Below are 17,053 nucleotides of genomic sequence, written 5' to 3' on the forward strand. Positions count from 1 at the left end.
TTACCCTAATTTTTTTTTTACCACTGGTAGGGACATACTGGAACTATTATACAAAGCCAGGGCTTGCTCACCAATTTGATTCTTTCTGTTACTGATTAAGAAAGAAAAGGAGTGCAGGAAAGGCAAAATGGGTTTTAAAATATTTTTGTGACACAGCATTTGACAAGTGACAGAGCACTACAGCCTTCATGATAGAAAAGAGAGATTTAGCAGCCTCAAAGAAGTTGTGGGAACAAGCTGATTTGATCATGATGTTTGTAAAATGATCATTATGTTTCATTTTTATAAGGCTGAGGTGCTTTCATGGGATATACGTTGTTTGGTTGAAAGGAAGCACTGGGACTATATCCTAAGAAGTTACTTTGATATAGTTAGATATTTTCATTTGTTGGAATTTTTGCTTTGTCTGAAATTTTGACTGTTCTGATCTGGGACTTTGCTGAGGAATTAAAGCTGTGGCCTTTCATCTGCTCCAATGCTATGGGCTGTGAATCACAGGGGCAGTGATGGCAATAAACAAAGCAATTCCCTTCCCTGTGCACTGGAAGAAGCTTTGCTGTTGCACTGGCTTTTTGAATGCCCTCATTTTGTGTGTGTGTGTACATTTTATATGTCACTGTGTTTCTGCCTTGGTTCTGCACATTCACAGCAGTCTGCTGCTACCAATAATTCCCTGGGCTGTGTTAGCCATACCTGCCAGGTAATTTGGGATCCCTCCCCTGCGAGCATACTTTCCTGATGGCAAGTGCCTAAGACTGCAGGTTATAAAGAAAAGCCATTTTTTTAAGCTGAAACATAAATATGTGTTTGTGTGGTGATCCCAGCACATCCCAGCACGCTGGCAGTGGGGGGGAGTGAGAGTGCTCCATGTGGGCAGCAGAGAGAGAGTTCCTTCTGAAGTGCTTGAGAGACATTTTAAACATCTCCCTCTTTTGATATATATTGCTATTAGGGTGCTGGTTGCAAATTTTGTAACTAATAGTCTCGCCTGATATTTCTAACAACTTAATGAGCACTGTGACAAATGTAAATAGCGTTTCAGTAACACAAGTTTCCAGTTTGTATTAAAATGGAAGAAGGCCTTTAGTAAGACATAGCTCCTGCTGGGCTGTGCGCTGTAAAACCTCATTTTGAGCCCGTGCCTGTACCCAGGAGCTCAGAGCCCGAACAGGCGAGAAGGATTTCTGTCTTCATTTTTATAAACGAGAAACTGAGGCAAAGGAGTCATGAAGTGCCGTGTCCAGATTGCATGGGGACGGTGTAATAGAGCCAGAAAATCTATTGTGCTATCTTCCTGTCAAAGAGATGTGTTGCTTTCCTGACCTTACTGTTATGGAAACCTTGCGTGAGGTGAGTAGCCTTTCAAGAGTGGGATGCCAGACTGTATTTCTTTTTCCCCAAAATAAATTTGTCCGTGCCACTAGAAGCTCACCAGTAATCAGGAAATATTGCTTTCCAAAGAGACAAGATGCTTATCAGGTGGCAGGGCTGCATAGGGGGCTGGATTACAAGAGGTGAGGGTGGGCAAGCAGCAGCTCCTGCCCTTGGAAAAGCCCCTTTTTGGTCACTGTGAATCCCCTGTGCCATTTTGCTCCAGCCAAAACTCCTCTGCTTGCCATCCCCAGCACTGCTGGTGCCTGTTTTAAGCCCTGCTGTCACTGCTAGTAAGCAATGGAATTGTTGTATTCACAGTATTGCCTGAATTAAGCACATGTAATCGCGTCCTGGAAAAAAAAAAGTATAAAAGGAGACTTAGGTCGAATTTACTACAGGAAGATATAAAAAATAAATGCAAGTAGAGGGGAAATGAGAAATGCATAAGAAAAAAAAGTAATAGCAATTAGATAAAGTGACAAAAATGCTGGGTTTAGCTGAAGGAAGCCTTATCTGAAGCAACATCCAACTGTTGGCCCTAATCTCGTCAACACCCAGACTCTAATGCTGCTAAAATCCCATAATGTGGCTGAGCCCTGTTGAACACAGGCTACAGCTTGGCCAGGGCAGCCTTTCTCTGCTGGTAATAAAATACTCTACAAAGTAATTCAGTAATTCTAAGGCGCTCCATTTATGGTTTTGCAGAAATTGCCACTCTCTTCTGGGTTTCAGACTAACTTGAGAGGATTTAAGCATAGTGTTAGTAATACCACTGCTGTGGAAAAGCCATAACCATGAAGGAAAACAGAAACAGGAAATAATGAGGAAAACTCTGTGTAAAGCAGGAGAATTCTCCAGGTGCTCTGGTAAGAGCATGTTTTATTAGACATGATTATGTTCTGTGCTGTTTATTCAATCACAGCATCATCTCCATCCTCCTTTTCCTCAGCTCCTCTGCAGTCACTGTCACTTTACATCATGCACAATAGAAATAGACACATATTTATTCACCCTGACCCAAAAGTAAGTTTTGTGGCATCTGTATCCACTCTCTGTAGTTCAGTGTGTTGTGCCAGCATTCAGAGTCAGCAGGTGAGCAATGTTCTGACTCCAGCAAAGGGTGGGTTTGTCAGGCACAGCCTGTCACTCCTGCTGACCCTGCCACATGCCCTGATGGCTGGCACCATGGCAAATTTGGCCTTTTTGCTGCACACCTTACCAAAGGGTAGGACCTCTCTTCTCTTTTTGTTTCATTACACCCACTGCTTCATTCTTCCTTTTGGGTTTTCCATCTCTCCATGGAATCTTTTCTTCAAAGTTTCTGTTTCCTTATGGGACCTTTTGGTCTTTTCCATCTGTATCCTCATCCACACAGACTCCCAAAATTACTTACTCTTCCTTTATTGGTTCCTCTTATTTTTACCCTATTTTTTAGCACCTATCTATTCACAGATGCTTCATTTTCTCCTTTTCATACAATCCTATTCCACAGATGATGCACACTACTTGACCTGCAACATCTTTATTTAGTTTGAATTCAGTAGTTCTTCCCAACAAAAGCAACCTCAAAACATTCACTGCTTTTTTCACACTGATTTTTTTTTTTTGTAAGTTCTCTTGCCAAGACACATCTTTTTGATGGGCTCAATTTCTTTACACCTCTTTCCAGCCAAACTAGCATAATTTTCCCTTTGAGAAGAGCAGTTTCTTTCTCTCATTACAACTGACTTCTGGTTGCTGATGAAATCTGAAAGTAAGCTGTGCTGGACAGCAGGACAACAATTTTATCAGACACACAGACTGTGTTCCTTTGCATGTTATGCTTAAGAATGTAACCTGCTTGAGGGGTCTTTAAACCATGTGCCAAATAATGGCTACATTACACCACAATTACATACCCACACTTGGAGGAAAATGCTGTTTCTGTTGTGACACTGTTTTCATCCTGTCTAATGGGTTTTATTCCCTAGGAAAGTAAAAGATCAGAATGCTTCTATTAACCTTGCTCTCCTAAATGTTTGAGTAGTTAAATTCTAGGTCATTATATTGATTCACAAGGCAACAAGTAAATTCTGTGGTTGGTAAGTGTTTGCCAGTTGACTAGGCTTTATCCAATTCCATCTTGCTCCTGCAGCAGCATAATATTTCCATTGCAGTCAGCTTATGGGTGCAAATGATCCCATCTGCATCTTGATTTATTCCTTACTAGTTGGAAATATGCAGTGTCAAGTTTTCAGTGAATTTTGCTAGGTCCTAATGAGGATTCAATGTAACAGGATTTTTTCCAGCTTCAGTCTTGTAGAAAAGTTTTTCTGCATATCTGTCTTTTCAAATCAAAAAAGATACAGTGTGCTGGTATATAGTATATTTTACTTCCAATAAAGTTTTAGGCTATGCTAAAGGAAAAAGAGAACTGTGCACTTCAGTCTTACCACTTATACCACTGTGGTATTGACAAGAAGCAGAAAAAGATGGTTGGGAAGACGAGGACTAACTCCTGAGTCTGGCTGAGAAGATGGAAAGAAAGGGTTTTAAGGCCTGTTAACTCTCTTGAAACAGAAGATCAGTAAAAAAGAAAGGGTCAGTAGCAGAATTTAGGGCTCAAAAAATCTGCCCCGAGTTGCTCAGTGCACAACAACCCATATATTTAAGTGGTTTGCTGGAGTAGTGTTGCTAGAACATATTGTTTTCTTCCCTAAATCCTTTCTTTTCTGGCTTATATGTGTTGGAGAGGAAGTGAACAGCACCTTTTTATGGCACTGAAAGGCCCTGTCTGGATTGATAGGAACCACAGCAGCCTTTTTTTGTGGTGGCAGAGTCTGTCCCTGACCACAATCATTATTCACTTATCCAGGCGTTTCTCAGTCCAGGTGTTTGAGAACTGGTCCTGCTGCTTGTTTAAGAGTGAGGTGCCAAAAGGTGCAGTTGCTGTTATGAAAAGATATCCACTTGGTTGTGGAGCTAAAATCAGATTGTCACTGATTTAAAAACCTGATATTGCAGCCCATCACACTGGAACATGCTAATGGTTCCTGTAAAGTTGGTAATCCCTGTGCTTATGCAGTATTATGTAGTAATGCTCCTGACCAGCATAAGCACGGAGATTTGGTTATTATGTAGAAGAGTTATAATAAGAACTATGACTGCAAAAGCAAAGCAGTCAGTTGAAATTGGTCTATAATTAAATGCTTAGAAAATTCTGTGCTTAGCTCATTTTAAAATCAAGTGCTTCTTTGTAGCAATTTCCTTTCTTTAATTACAATTTCCTGTCTAGTTTGACATTTACAATGCAATCTTGGGGGACATGTTTGTGATTTATTATTCTTGCTCCTATCAGGATATCACTCGGCAGAAATGAGTTTATAAAATAAGAGCTCAAATTATTATGGCCTTTGACCAATAAAGCTGGCTCATAATTTCAAGCCTGAGAAAAGATTAACATTTTTGACAATCAAATGCAGAATTACCAATGGGGGACAATTTTGAAACTTATTTCAATTTTCTGAAACATTGTACATTTTTACTAAGGAATATATAACTGGTTCTATATCGGAGCACAGGCTTAAGAGTAGAAAGAGCAATAGTGAATTGTAAAGCAAACCTGAAAGGAAGACTTGAACATCTAACATTGTTTAGCCTCTTCTGAATGAAATTGAAACTGCTAAATCAACACTACTTGAAAATTACCTAATGGAAGAGATATAAAAGCTCAGACAAGTTCACAGCAATGCACTCACCCTTTTCTTTAGCATTCCTGACTCCTTAGGCTAATTTGTCTGGAGGAGCCAGGAGAAATTTTTCTGGTTTTGGTTGGTTTTATTTTTTTTTCAAATCTTACTGAATAAATTTTTTTCTTGGTTATTATTTTTCTTTTGGGGTTTCATTTAGAGAAACAGATGCCCCTACTAAACTGCACAAACATGATCTATTCGGCTGTCACTGCTTTTCCAATGACTTTCTTTGTCCCTGATTCAGGAAAATGTCATTGTTCAGGACAACACAGAAGTCAAAATGAATTCTCCGTGACTCGTGCAAATGTTCAAAGTTAAATGTGAACTTGCCTGTAACACAAAGTAGGCACCCTGCCTTGTGTGTTGGGAAGAGTGAGTTCTCAAAAGCTCTATCCAAAGTGGTAGGTGTGTTTTTAGTGTTAATTTGATGTAATGTCAAAATGGATGGCCTATAAAATTATATTGAAGGAGAGAGAAATGGTATTGGCAGGGAAGAAAATCTGTATCTTTGGAGATCTTTAAAACAGCTCGTGTACACATTGCTAGGAGGTGCAAATGCTTAGCACCTCTCAAAATCAGGCTGCTTTTATTTAGATGCCAGCATATAGAGTTAAGAGCCTATTTTTAAGTACTGTGAATTAGAATCATTATTTTAAAGAATCTGTCCTCCCTCATGCCCGAGGAGAAGAGAAAACATGGTATTAGCTACTTTGTTTTAGTAAGGCAAAAGCGAGAAAGTGGCAGGGCTCTGACTCCAAGTAGTTCCAGGGGTAAGGGCAGGGCTGGAAATCCTGCCACAGTGTTTCCTGGGCCAGCCTCAGCTGCCTGCACCCTGCTCATTAGCTGGGAGCACATCAAGTTTCTGTCCTCTCAAAGCAGTATTCCATTGAGATGTATTTTACTTCAGGGGTGGGCTTAAGTGCTCAAGCATCCCTTTTCTAGGGCACCTGTCTGCAGTTTGAATGGGGAGGCAGTAATATGGAAATTGGATGTGGCCATGAAGAGGTGGTCATGAGCACCTGTACGGCTCCCCTGGGCAGAAGACCCAGGTCAAGAGTGAGGAATGAGGAGCTGCTGTCTTCCCAGAGAAAAGACTCCAGGAAAGTCCATGGGCTGGTTAAAACATGTAGCTCTGAGGTGGGGAAAAGGAAGGTTAAACCCATGGAACAGCATGATTTGCTTAGAAAATTATCTGAGCAGTTCTGAAAAGTAATATGGTAGCAGGAGCCAATACTTGCTAGAAAGGAGGGAAGTTCAGTGAGACCAACATGTCTTCATCATCCAGTGTCAAAACAGAATGGAATTTTGATGGCTGGGTATGTTTGACTTTGGGCTGTGACCAGTAATGATGACTAGAGAACCATTTTCTCCAGCTACTTCCATTGCTTAATTATTTTCTTACACAGTTACCTCAGAAAGGACAAGGATTTGTTAACTTGTCATCTTTGCATCTTGATATCGAGATAGAAAATAATCAAGAATTCCATTACTATCTAGTCTGGAAAGGCACGTGTTATGAACTCAAATGCCTTCTGGCTATAAAAAGGTTTTATGTAATCATAAAACTGCAGAGTTTACATGGGAGCTTCACGTGCCAGTACACACCTGCCAAAAGTCTCCATTCAGTCAAACTCTGAGACATAATAGGTCATGCTCTGTCTCCTCTCATTAGACCCTGGCCAGGAGGCCATTGCTGGCAGCTCAGTCCAAAGGCCTTTCTGAACATCTAGAAAAGTTTTCCCTATTGAGCAGGATTTGCATACAAAATCCTCAGTGTGTTGTAATTTGACTTGAATTCCTAAATTGAAAGAATTAAATTACCTCTCCAAAAATCCTCTCCCTTTTCTTTAAGGATTATGTTATACTCTTTAATTCTGGGCTGAGTGAATTCCCATGCAGGAAGAAAAACATACTTATGAGATGAGGCTCCTGAGCTGATGTGAATCAGCAGAGCATCGCTGGTGTCATGAAACCATGCAAGTTTATACATGCTGATTGCTTGGCCCTTAACATCACAAGGCTTTCCTAGAGCTGTGTGTTTTGACTCTGTCAAATCTTTCAATCCACATATGGATTATATATATTTTTTGCTTATGCACAGATGTTTTAGGCCATGGATAGAAGCAGTCTTTTGGGTGCTGGCAGAATTCCTCAGTGCTAATGTTATTCTTTTAAAAGTCAGACCAGTTACAGTTTCAGGCACAGCCAGTGACAAATACAGCAGCACAACTTTGCTCAGGAATGTACCACAAATAGAGAGAAAGAGGAAGATCATTTTCCTGAATGATGATTCCCCCTTGGCATCACCACTGTAATGACATTGCCATAGATAAATGTGTAATAATTTTGTTGTCCTGAGACACAAATGGCAGTACTTTGGTTGTAGCAAACTCTTCTACTTGACTTCATTGCAGCTGTAGGTGTCCTGATAGACTGAATTTATAAATATTTGTAGACTTCTCTTCCATTCTTACCAACTACTTCTCATATAGCATCTAAGTTTCTGCTGCAGAAAAAGAAATGGTGCAAATATCTCAAAGTACTGATTCCTTTTGGGTATCAATGTTCCCTTGTCTGTGGAAAACAGATGTAAAAACAGTTTGGTGGGAAAACAGGCATTCTGCTGTTGTTTCAACCTTAGCCTAGGATGCCTTCAGCAGCTGTGATGTATTAGGAAAACAAGATTTTCAACAATAGGTACTTTGAAAATCTTCTCCTAAGTTCTTTATTTATGGACTTACTTGAAAATGGCTTTGTTTCCCAGAATATGAAGAAATCAGCATTCCTCATTATTTACACCTGGATCTTCAGGATTAGGCCTTCTCTTCCAAGTGGAACCTTAAAAATTCATATCAAGGCACACTCTGTGATCTGAGAACTCAGACTTTGTTTGTGTTCTTAACAGTAGAACAAGCCACATCATCTTGCCTGGACACAACATTGATTAATTCCAACTCCTGAAGAGAATCAAAGCATCAAACATTACTCTCTCAGGGTAATGTCTCTTGGGCGTGAGCCCAAAACCAGAGCTGGTCCTTTTCTGCCATTGATCACACATGAAATGTATCTCATCTGACTCTCCTTGAAATCTGTGGGGGTTCTGTCATTAAGTCAACAGAAAGCCCAGAGTTTATTATTTGTAATGTATTTCTTATTTGTTCAACCCGAGAACTCCTTTTGGTGTTTTCCGGGTAAGCAGAAAGTTCAAGAGGGAACCTGGTTCCAAAGTTTTTTTCCATGGATTCCAGCAGCTTCTGATTCCAACACCAGTTGGAGTTCAGGACTAGGTTCAGCATCCCTGCTTCTCTGTTTTGACTGTACTCAGCAATGGAGAAATGCAGGAAAGGGATGGTGTGCAGCAAACAGCAGCACTTCAGCTCTGTGAATTTCTGCACGTCTTGCTATTTCCTAATGTTTGTTTGGATTTCACATACTGCCCAGGCAAAATTAATTGCTTGCACATTTCTGAAAATTTAGTCCAATGATCTCTTTTTCTATTTCCTGGGGTATGTATGCTTTTGGCTGCCAAAAGTAACTCCAAGAGACAGGTTACATGGAAGCTGGGATTATCCATGGAAAGTAATAGTAGCACTCTCATGCACGAAGAATGAGCAGGCTGCCGATTGTAATATGTTTAAAGGGTCAGCAGAAATCTATAAGTGGTCAAGAAACAAGACAAACATCGGCCACCAGTCTGATGGGAAAAGCAACATCCATTAAGTCCATTAAATTTAACATTGGAATCAATGTTTAAACCACAAGAAGTAATTAGTGTAATTCATATTACAGACCTTTGGATTTTTGAAACCAGGTTTAATTATATTGAAAAATGACAGCTTCATTTTCCTTCTCTGGGTGGGTTACTACCATGTTCCCGATGCTTTTATTAGCGCTGGGTGCCGATATCAGGTTTTTAATGACATTAAGCAAAGTAGTGTTTCAGCCATCTGAGGAACAATAAATCAGGTTAGATTCTTTTTGAATGGAGACAACACAGATCAAGTGGCTTTTAAATCATTTTTCTTCATCACTGAGAAGTGGAGCTGTTCACTGGAAACAGCAGCCCATGGGAAAAAATGCAGGTTGTAGAGTGTGGAGTGATATTTGGATTCTCTGGCTCCCTTTGCCTGCATCGATGGACAATTCATGAGCTACTGCTAAGCTCTGGAAAGGTATCTCTCTAATCCTTTGCCAATACAAACTCCACATAAGTTTTATAAAGTCTTTTATTAGCAGTCTCAGATTTGAAAAAAGATGGAGCGATACTGCATCCTCTGGACTTAAAACCTTTTAATATTGACAAAGATGTTGAAAGGACAGTTAAATGTGGCCATGAATATGCACAAAAAAATCTTAATTTTCAGAATAGTTTCATTGCTGGATTTGAGGAAAGTAAAATATTTATCTTATTTCTATCTTCTTGATGTGCTTCTACCCACTTGGCTCTTCTTTCTTGAGCCACATTCTTTTTCTGCTTCTGTTTAATTTGGGATCTTTTCTTTACCGGCCAAATTTTTGTAGAGCTATCAGTGAATGTAAAGCTCATGGAAAACCAGTGGTGGCTTCTCTTTTGGCTTCCATTAGTGCAAAAAATAATGCAAATAATTGATTTTAAAATAAGTGCCTCTTGTCCTGGAACTATTTCCTAGTTCCACCCTGTACTTGGAATAAAAGAAAGAATTTCATATTACTGAGCAATGCAAAGAAATGGGAATGTACATTCACAGCCTGAGTTTATAAGTAAAGGTGGTGATGAGAGCTCTATCATTCTGCTTCTGTCTACCTGCAGAGCAATCCAAAGTGTCTGAGTCAGGAGAGTGTGACTGAATGTTGTGTAGGAAACCATCAAGGAGTGGGATAATGACTTGAAATTTCTTGGTCTGTGGTTGTTCATTTAAACTGATAACAAAAGTAAGGTGAAAAATCTAGGCAGATTTAAATTTTTTGAAAATATGTAGCATCCAGCTGCTCCCTACATCAGAGGAAATGAGTTTGAAGAGATGAAAATTATGTGATACTTGCTCACAGACACCATGAGGCTTTTGAGTCTGGCTATTCCCTTCCAGCTGTGGAGGCCCAGTCATGGTGTTTACAGGGTTATCCTCACCACAGTGCAAGGCAGGGCTATGGTGCAGTGAGATCCCAAGGAATGCTCTCCCAGGTCTTGGAAAACAACAGATGAAGCCAGGAAGTTCAATAGGTATTGCTGCGAAGAGGAGGATGAGCCACGTGCAGGAAGGGCACCATCAACAAGCCTAAGTGATGTTGGTGCAGACAGCAAAGGAAAGTAGTGCAGCAGCAGAAAGAAATGGAGGCAGATGTGGTATGATGCAGGATCATTTTGTCAGCTCTTTGGGTGAAAAACCTGTTTAAACTGGTAGAGAAGAAAGCTTAGTATCTAGGACTGAGCAGTACTGAAGGGCCTTGCACCAACAAGTGAAGGCAGCAATTCTCTGTAGCACTCAGGAGCATTTTTTTCTGACTGTGGGGATTATGAGTGCAAGATCTCTTTATAGGGCATGGGAAAAAGAAAGAGGGAAGGAGAAGATTCCAGACCTGTAAAGAGATTTCCAGCATAGATTAGTCTTTGGGCATGTTGATACTGTATGGATAGATGTACACTCATTGTGCTCGTGCTATTCACTGAAAAAAATCCTTCTCATGAGGGATTATTAGCTCAGGCTTGGTGCCAGTGCAATCACATGGCTTCTGTCAGATTGGAGCGTGGGCAGAGCTTGCTCATGGCAGTTTGCAATATGTGGTGTAAACATACCCAAAGAGTAATAGCAGGTGGTAGCAGAGGAGGTGCATAGAAAGGAAGATTTGGAACAAAAGATGCTAAGCTTCATTTGCTGTGTGATGAGCCAAATTCATCATTGGTGTAGCACCCTGAAGTCAGTGGAGTTATAATAATAGAATTAGTCCAAGGAATCATATCCATCCCTGGCACTCCATGCAATGCCTTTGATCTGATGGGGTATAAGTCATGGCAGCATCTTGCCTGCTGAACTCACAACATGATGCCTCCAGGGTGAGACATCAGGAAAAAAACCTCACAATGGCGCTGGGAAGTCACGAGCTAAATTTTAAATGTACATTTCAGTTTGAAATCCTGGCAGAGTAGTTCTTTTCTTCCTGCATATTTGTCCCAAATGGTAACAATATAATGAAATCTCTGGCCACATATTCAGCGCTCAAAATGGGATTAATTTCTTTCTGTTTGGCTAGTACAAATAACTGCACATGAAGAGTTTGTGCAATAGCAGAGGGGGTTATTTTGTCTTGGCAATGGTTTTGTCTGGAGCAATGGAAGGAACTGAGGTAATGTGAATATTGTATTTAGCTTTCTTCATCCACAGTAGAAAAACCAGCATTTCATTTGGCACTCCCTACTTATTAAAGTGCTCTTTTGCATTGCTTCCCAGCTTCAGCTCTGCAACTCCCAAGCAGGCCAAACACAATTCCTCTCACCTCACTCCTCCTTCCTAAAAGAAAAACTCCAAGGAAAAGCTAACACAAAACCAGGAAAACAAACCAAATATGCCCCAAGAACCAAGCACATTTCTCTCTCTTTTTCATTATTGAGTAAATGCACTTAGAAGTTGTATTGGTTAAACCATCCTCAGCTGGTTTAAGTTTATCTGCCTTGAGTGAGTTCAGTGAGTGAGTTCTCAATTTACAGTAGCTGAGAATCTGGCCCTTGTTTGTAAAGAGTTTAAATAATACAGGATCAGCCACTCTTCAGGGCTTTGTATTCTCTCTGGCCCTGGGATTTGTGGTCTAGGAGGCTGAACTGGTTGTCCACTGGAAATGGTAAGTGCCAAGGAATGGGTGCTCAGGGACTTCCCTGCTGAGCAGCTGCTTTGCAGAAGGGCTTTCATCCTTTGTGCTACCCAAAAGCACATTTTTGGTGTTGTTCCATAAGAGGCATAAGCTACCGTCCTTCTCTGCATCTCCACTCCCTCTCACTTGTCCTGTGGTGAAGAGGGATGCTGCAGATAGCAGCTTTGCTGTAAGAAATGATACTGTGCTTGACATCCCACAGCTATGGGAGCAGAACTGTGCTTGGCACTGGGACTGGCCCTGTGCCCTGGGCAGAAGAGCTTCTGCAAGGCCAGAGCTCCTTGGAAATATGGATTCTACAGGTATGTTCCCTGTGGGTTACTCTCCACTCATTCTTGAACCTCTCGTAGAGCCTCAGCAAAGCTGGCTGAGGCAGAGGTCTCCAAGCTATTTAATTCCTGCAAATGTGTGGAAAAATACAGAGCCAAAGAAGAAAGGAGGAAAAGTCATACACACTCAGCTCATCGTAACCAAGAGACCTAGAGGCCTCATACATGTCTAATCACAAAGGAATGAAGAAAAAAACTTTTTAGTATAGTTTTTACTTCTGTTTATAAACTATCTGCTCGAGCAGTTTTAAAAAACACTGAGGTGCAACTGAACATGTATGTATTGGATACAAGTAGTTAGGTTTTTTCCTGCTCTTGAAATTTTTCTAAGCAGATCAGAGTGTGGTTCTATGCTGGTTTTAGGTTTGTCAATATTTTGTGAATGTTTTTCCCCCTATTTTTTCAATCCCACTGGGAAGTAATTTGATGCAAGTATCCCACACTGAGCAACACGGACTCACCACCACTGGGCAGATGGGTTATGTGTTTGGATGAGCAAGAAGGCGAGTGCATCTGGCTCAAATGTCACCTCTGAATTTCAAAATCCTTTCCCACTAACATCATTCATATATGAGACTTGTAAATGCATTCTGAGCAATTTATTGTTATTCTGATTTGTATTGGAGTTGTGTGGAGTGATCCCAGGGAAGACAGGTCCCAATGTGTTAAATTAATTAAGGTGTAGACCTTGATAGATGAAATCTGAGTTTATAACTGAGACAGGTAAGAGAAAAGGAGGAAATGGAAGCACAAAGGGGTAAAAGGACTTGGTCAAGGTCACATCTGTGTAAGTAAAACTTGATCACCCGACTGCTCTTGGCAAGTAAATATGAAAGGAGAGCAGTTGGCCAAAGTAAATTCACTTTAAAACCTGAATGAAAATAATCAATAGTATTCACCCACTGTGTCCCAGATGCCTGAATCAATTTGATAACAAACAGTTTGTTCCCTTTTCTTAGTTATTTGTAAAGAAGTGGCTTGATTGCCAGTGTGCCTAATTCCAGACATATGTGAATTCCCTAATGGTAATGGAGCTGCACTATTGCATGCCAAGACTGAGGCAGATACTCAGCTCTTTCCTGCTAGATTTCTCCCAGAAGATCTGCAGTCAAATCCCTGTTTAACGACTATCAGAGGAACATATGTGCTGCTTCGTGGATCCGCTTTCCATCCAGTGTAAACACGTAACAGTAGCTCGGCTCCCGCGCCGCAGTCGCGGCCCCGTCGGTAAGTGCGCGCTCCGGGCTCGCGAGTGGCTGAATGAGCCCAGGGCCTCTGGAGTGCCTGCTGGGAACCACTACTGCCCTGGCACCTGGGACTTCTCCTGGCAGAGCCCTCTGCACCCAGCCCCTCTCTTCCAGGAGCTGGCTCCGTTAGCCAGAGCCTGCTGGGAGAGGCTGCAAGAGGGCTGAGCTCAGCAGGAGCTCTCCGGGCACACAGAACAGCTCCCTAAGGAAAATGTCTGGGCACACAGAACAGCTCCCTAAGGAAAATGTCTGGGCACACAGAACAGCTCCCTAAGGAAAATGTCTGGGCACACAGAACAGCTCCCTAAGGAAAATGTCTGGGCACACAGAACAGCTCCCTAAGGAAATGTGGTGCTGGTGCTTCTGGTCTGTCAGCTCCAGGTGACTCCCCATGCCCAGCAGCCGGGCCCATGGCAGAGGCACAGAGAGCATTTACAGACACAGGCACAGATTTCCCATCAGAACTGCCACAGCCATCCTGCAGGGGGTCTGGTCTCACTTTGGTACAGACCAGGCTGCAGGGACAAAACCCAAAAGGCTCTTTTGGCAATCAGATCATCCCCCAGATCAGTTGGGGACAGGTATATCAAAAGCAGTGGGGGATGATTAGGCCTATTCTACATAACCCTCCTTCAACAGGCTACGTATTACTTTTTGGCTAACTGATGATGCGTATTTTTAATTTTTTTTTTCTTTCCGATCACATTCACCTTTGAGATAGTGAGTTCTGCTTACAGTTTAGCTGAAGTTCTCAAAGTGGTCAGTCAATTTCAGCTCGTTGTATTTCCAAAAGCAACAAGAAATTTAATGTATTTGGGAGTACTGATGGTAACTTTCTGGAGGTTTTCTATCCTAGTCTACCATCTGAGTACTGTAAAAATCTCCAGTGCATGTAATACTATGAATTCATTATTACAGGTCATTTGGTCCAAAATATCAGCCATCAGATTTTTCCTGCACTAGTCACTATCTGCAGAAGGGTTATTCATTAGGTATTTGCAAATTCCTATTCCTTTTCCCATCTTGCTAGATTCCATAGTGTTGCTTCTCCATCCCCTTTGAAAATTAAGTCACCCTGTCAGTGATTCATGTGGAAAATAACAACACGTGCACTTCATCCTCTTTTGGCTGTGTTGTTCAGGTGAAAGAACACCCTTTGCTGAAAGCAAACCAAATCATGAAGGTCTGGACTAAGACTTTTGCAGAAAATAAATGGTTTTGGTACTAAAACTCCTGGGGAAAAGCCAGCTATAGCCCAAACAGTTGAAACTTGCTATGCTATGTGTTTGACTTGCATGGGCATCTTTATTATTGAAAGTTCAAAGAAAACTGCTTCTTCCTCTGCTGTGTCTTCTGTTCTTTGCAGGGAACAAATAACCTATTCCTTGCTTCATTCACTTTTGTAACTGCCACTGCTATTGCTATTTCCTGTAAGAAACCATGGAGTTGCATTTGGAATATTTCCTGTATATATACCGAATTCCAAATATACCAAAGGGTATAAAATACTGTCAGTATAAGCACCTTCCCTGTTAAACATACATGGTCATAAAATATTAAGGGAAACTAGATCAATCTATTGAAGATATTCACATACAAAAGTGTTTTTCATAGGTCACAGGAATTTATTAGAAAACTTACTGTACATTATGGAGCTCTGAGCTGCATGACCATTTTGTATCCCTGTGGATATAGCAAAAGTATGCTCATCAAGTTACTGGCACACAACTCAATTTTTACATGGGAGAGTAAAACTTGGTGTTAAATAATGCCTAAAAGCAAATAGAAAGCACCTTGTCTCCTTCAAATGGCATCCTCCCAGGAAATGCAAAAAAAAAAATCAATATATTATAGTATCTTATGATCTCATTTAAGTGATTCAACACAACAAAATTTCAATGACATTTCTTTCTTCTGTGACTGTTGACTTGCCTTTTCTCTCTGAACAGCACCACTAGATTTGGGTTTTTTTCCATTTTTTTTTTCATCCTTTCCTTAAGACCATGCTGTGGATGGCAGCCTGTCCTGGGGAAAGAAACATATGGTTCATTAAACTACTAGAGATTAACAGAAGTCAAAAAAATCATGAATGCCATGGACTCTGTAGCTCTAGTCTAGGGAGGGGAAGACCTGTGCCACATCAGGCTGGCTGGACTATCCCCTGGGACTTGTGGGATTGTCTCCTACCATAGATGTGTGTGTTTTCTTAGTTTATCTTAGGTTGATTACTCACAGAACAAAAGCTGTACTTTCCCTGTTAAATTGCCCTACAGCTGCCTTATACAGGAAATGTAGATGGCTTGTACTCCCCAGTCATACGAATTTTTATGTCTGTCTGAATGGGATTACTGCTTGGGCCTCCAGAAGATGTTATACTTATTTACATTTGAGTTAAGCACTGATGATCCCCTCCTTATGGCTTCACTGCAGAAAGAAGGTGGTGGTGGCAGAGAGCAGATAAATCACAAAAGACACGCTTCATCTGCCTGATCTCTGGTCTCACTTCTGCCCTTAGAAATAGTGCAATAGTTCAAGTTTATAGCCTTTGTGGATTAGAAAAGCACCCTTATGCTGTTGAAAAGAGAAAATGTCCATAAACAGTGTTATTGACAGTTATTACTGTTGTATCACTGAAGACCAGGGCTCATTGTGCTAAGTGCTGTGCAAATGTATTTTAGAGGGTTTCCCTGCTATAAACAGCAACATTCTTGTTAGAAGCAGCAAGTCTTGTTATTCCTATAACTCTCTTTGCTCTATTTTGCAGCTCAAATAGCACATGGGCAGTCATGCCTTAGGAACAGTCAGAATAACCAACTCAAGACAGACACATTTCCATCACGTGAGTACTTTATATCTTCTGTCTCCACCACATTTGGAGTTTTGCTGTCTTTACTCCAGGGAAAACTTGCCACACTCCACGTGTCCATAAAGAAAGCACCAGAAGCAAGCAGAATGAAGAAACGCAAACTGGTTGAAACAAAAATTGAGGGTTTCTTATTTTCAAAACAAAATATTTCGATCTATAGCTTTTTATCTTTTAGAATAAGTATGTGCTCAGATTAATCTGTGACAAACACATATAGAAGGCGCTATAAGAAGGGGTGAAATTTGCAGATGCCTATGATTGAAATCTAATCAGAAAAGAGAGTTCTTCACTCTTTCTGTAGTTCTAGTCTGGTGATCCAGATTGCCCCAAACCAACATCTACCTAAGGGCAGAAAGATGCTATAAACATCCTAGAGAGATGGTGCTGGAGAGGCCTGAAAGATTAGACATGCTTTCTATCCCTACGGCTGGTTTTTTTGTTGTTGGGTTTTGGTTTTTTTTTTTTTTAATTGGAACATATTTTCCTTTTCCCCTTCCTTTCTTACAAGACAACTCTATTTACAGCTTGCAAACTTCTCACTCTTTAGTTTTGGTAACAGTATTGCTGATTCATTGATCCATTCATGATCCAGGGCTCCTTTCAGTCCTTTCCAGCAATGCTACTGCCTGGCCAATTATTTTATTGTGCTGATACATCTTTTCC

At 40.9% G+C, this 17,053-nt stretch overlaps 1 long non-coding RNA gene across 1 annotated transcript in view; it reads left to right on the forward strand.

The window, feature by feature from the left end:
• The window catches only part of LOC136558469 (uncharacterized), a 79,536-nt gene that overhangs the window by 58,854 nt on the left and 3,629 nt on the right, over positions 1-17,053 (forward strand). Inside the window, exon 2 of the long non-coding RNA XR_010783893.1 lies at positions 16,289-16,363. This is a non-coding gene — a long non-coding RNA (uncharacterized lncRNA). The remainder of the gene's footprint in view (positions 1-16,288; positions 16,364-17,053) is intronic.

This window comes from Molothrus aeneus, chromosome 6 (genome assembly GCF_037042795.1).
Source record: "Molothrus aeneus isolate 106 chromosome 6, BPBGC_Maene_1.0, whole genome shotgun sequence".
NCBI classification, from domain to species: Eukaryota; Metazoa; Chordata; class Aves; order Passeriformes; family Icteridae; genus Molothrus; species Molothrus aeneus.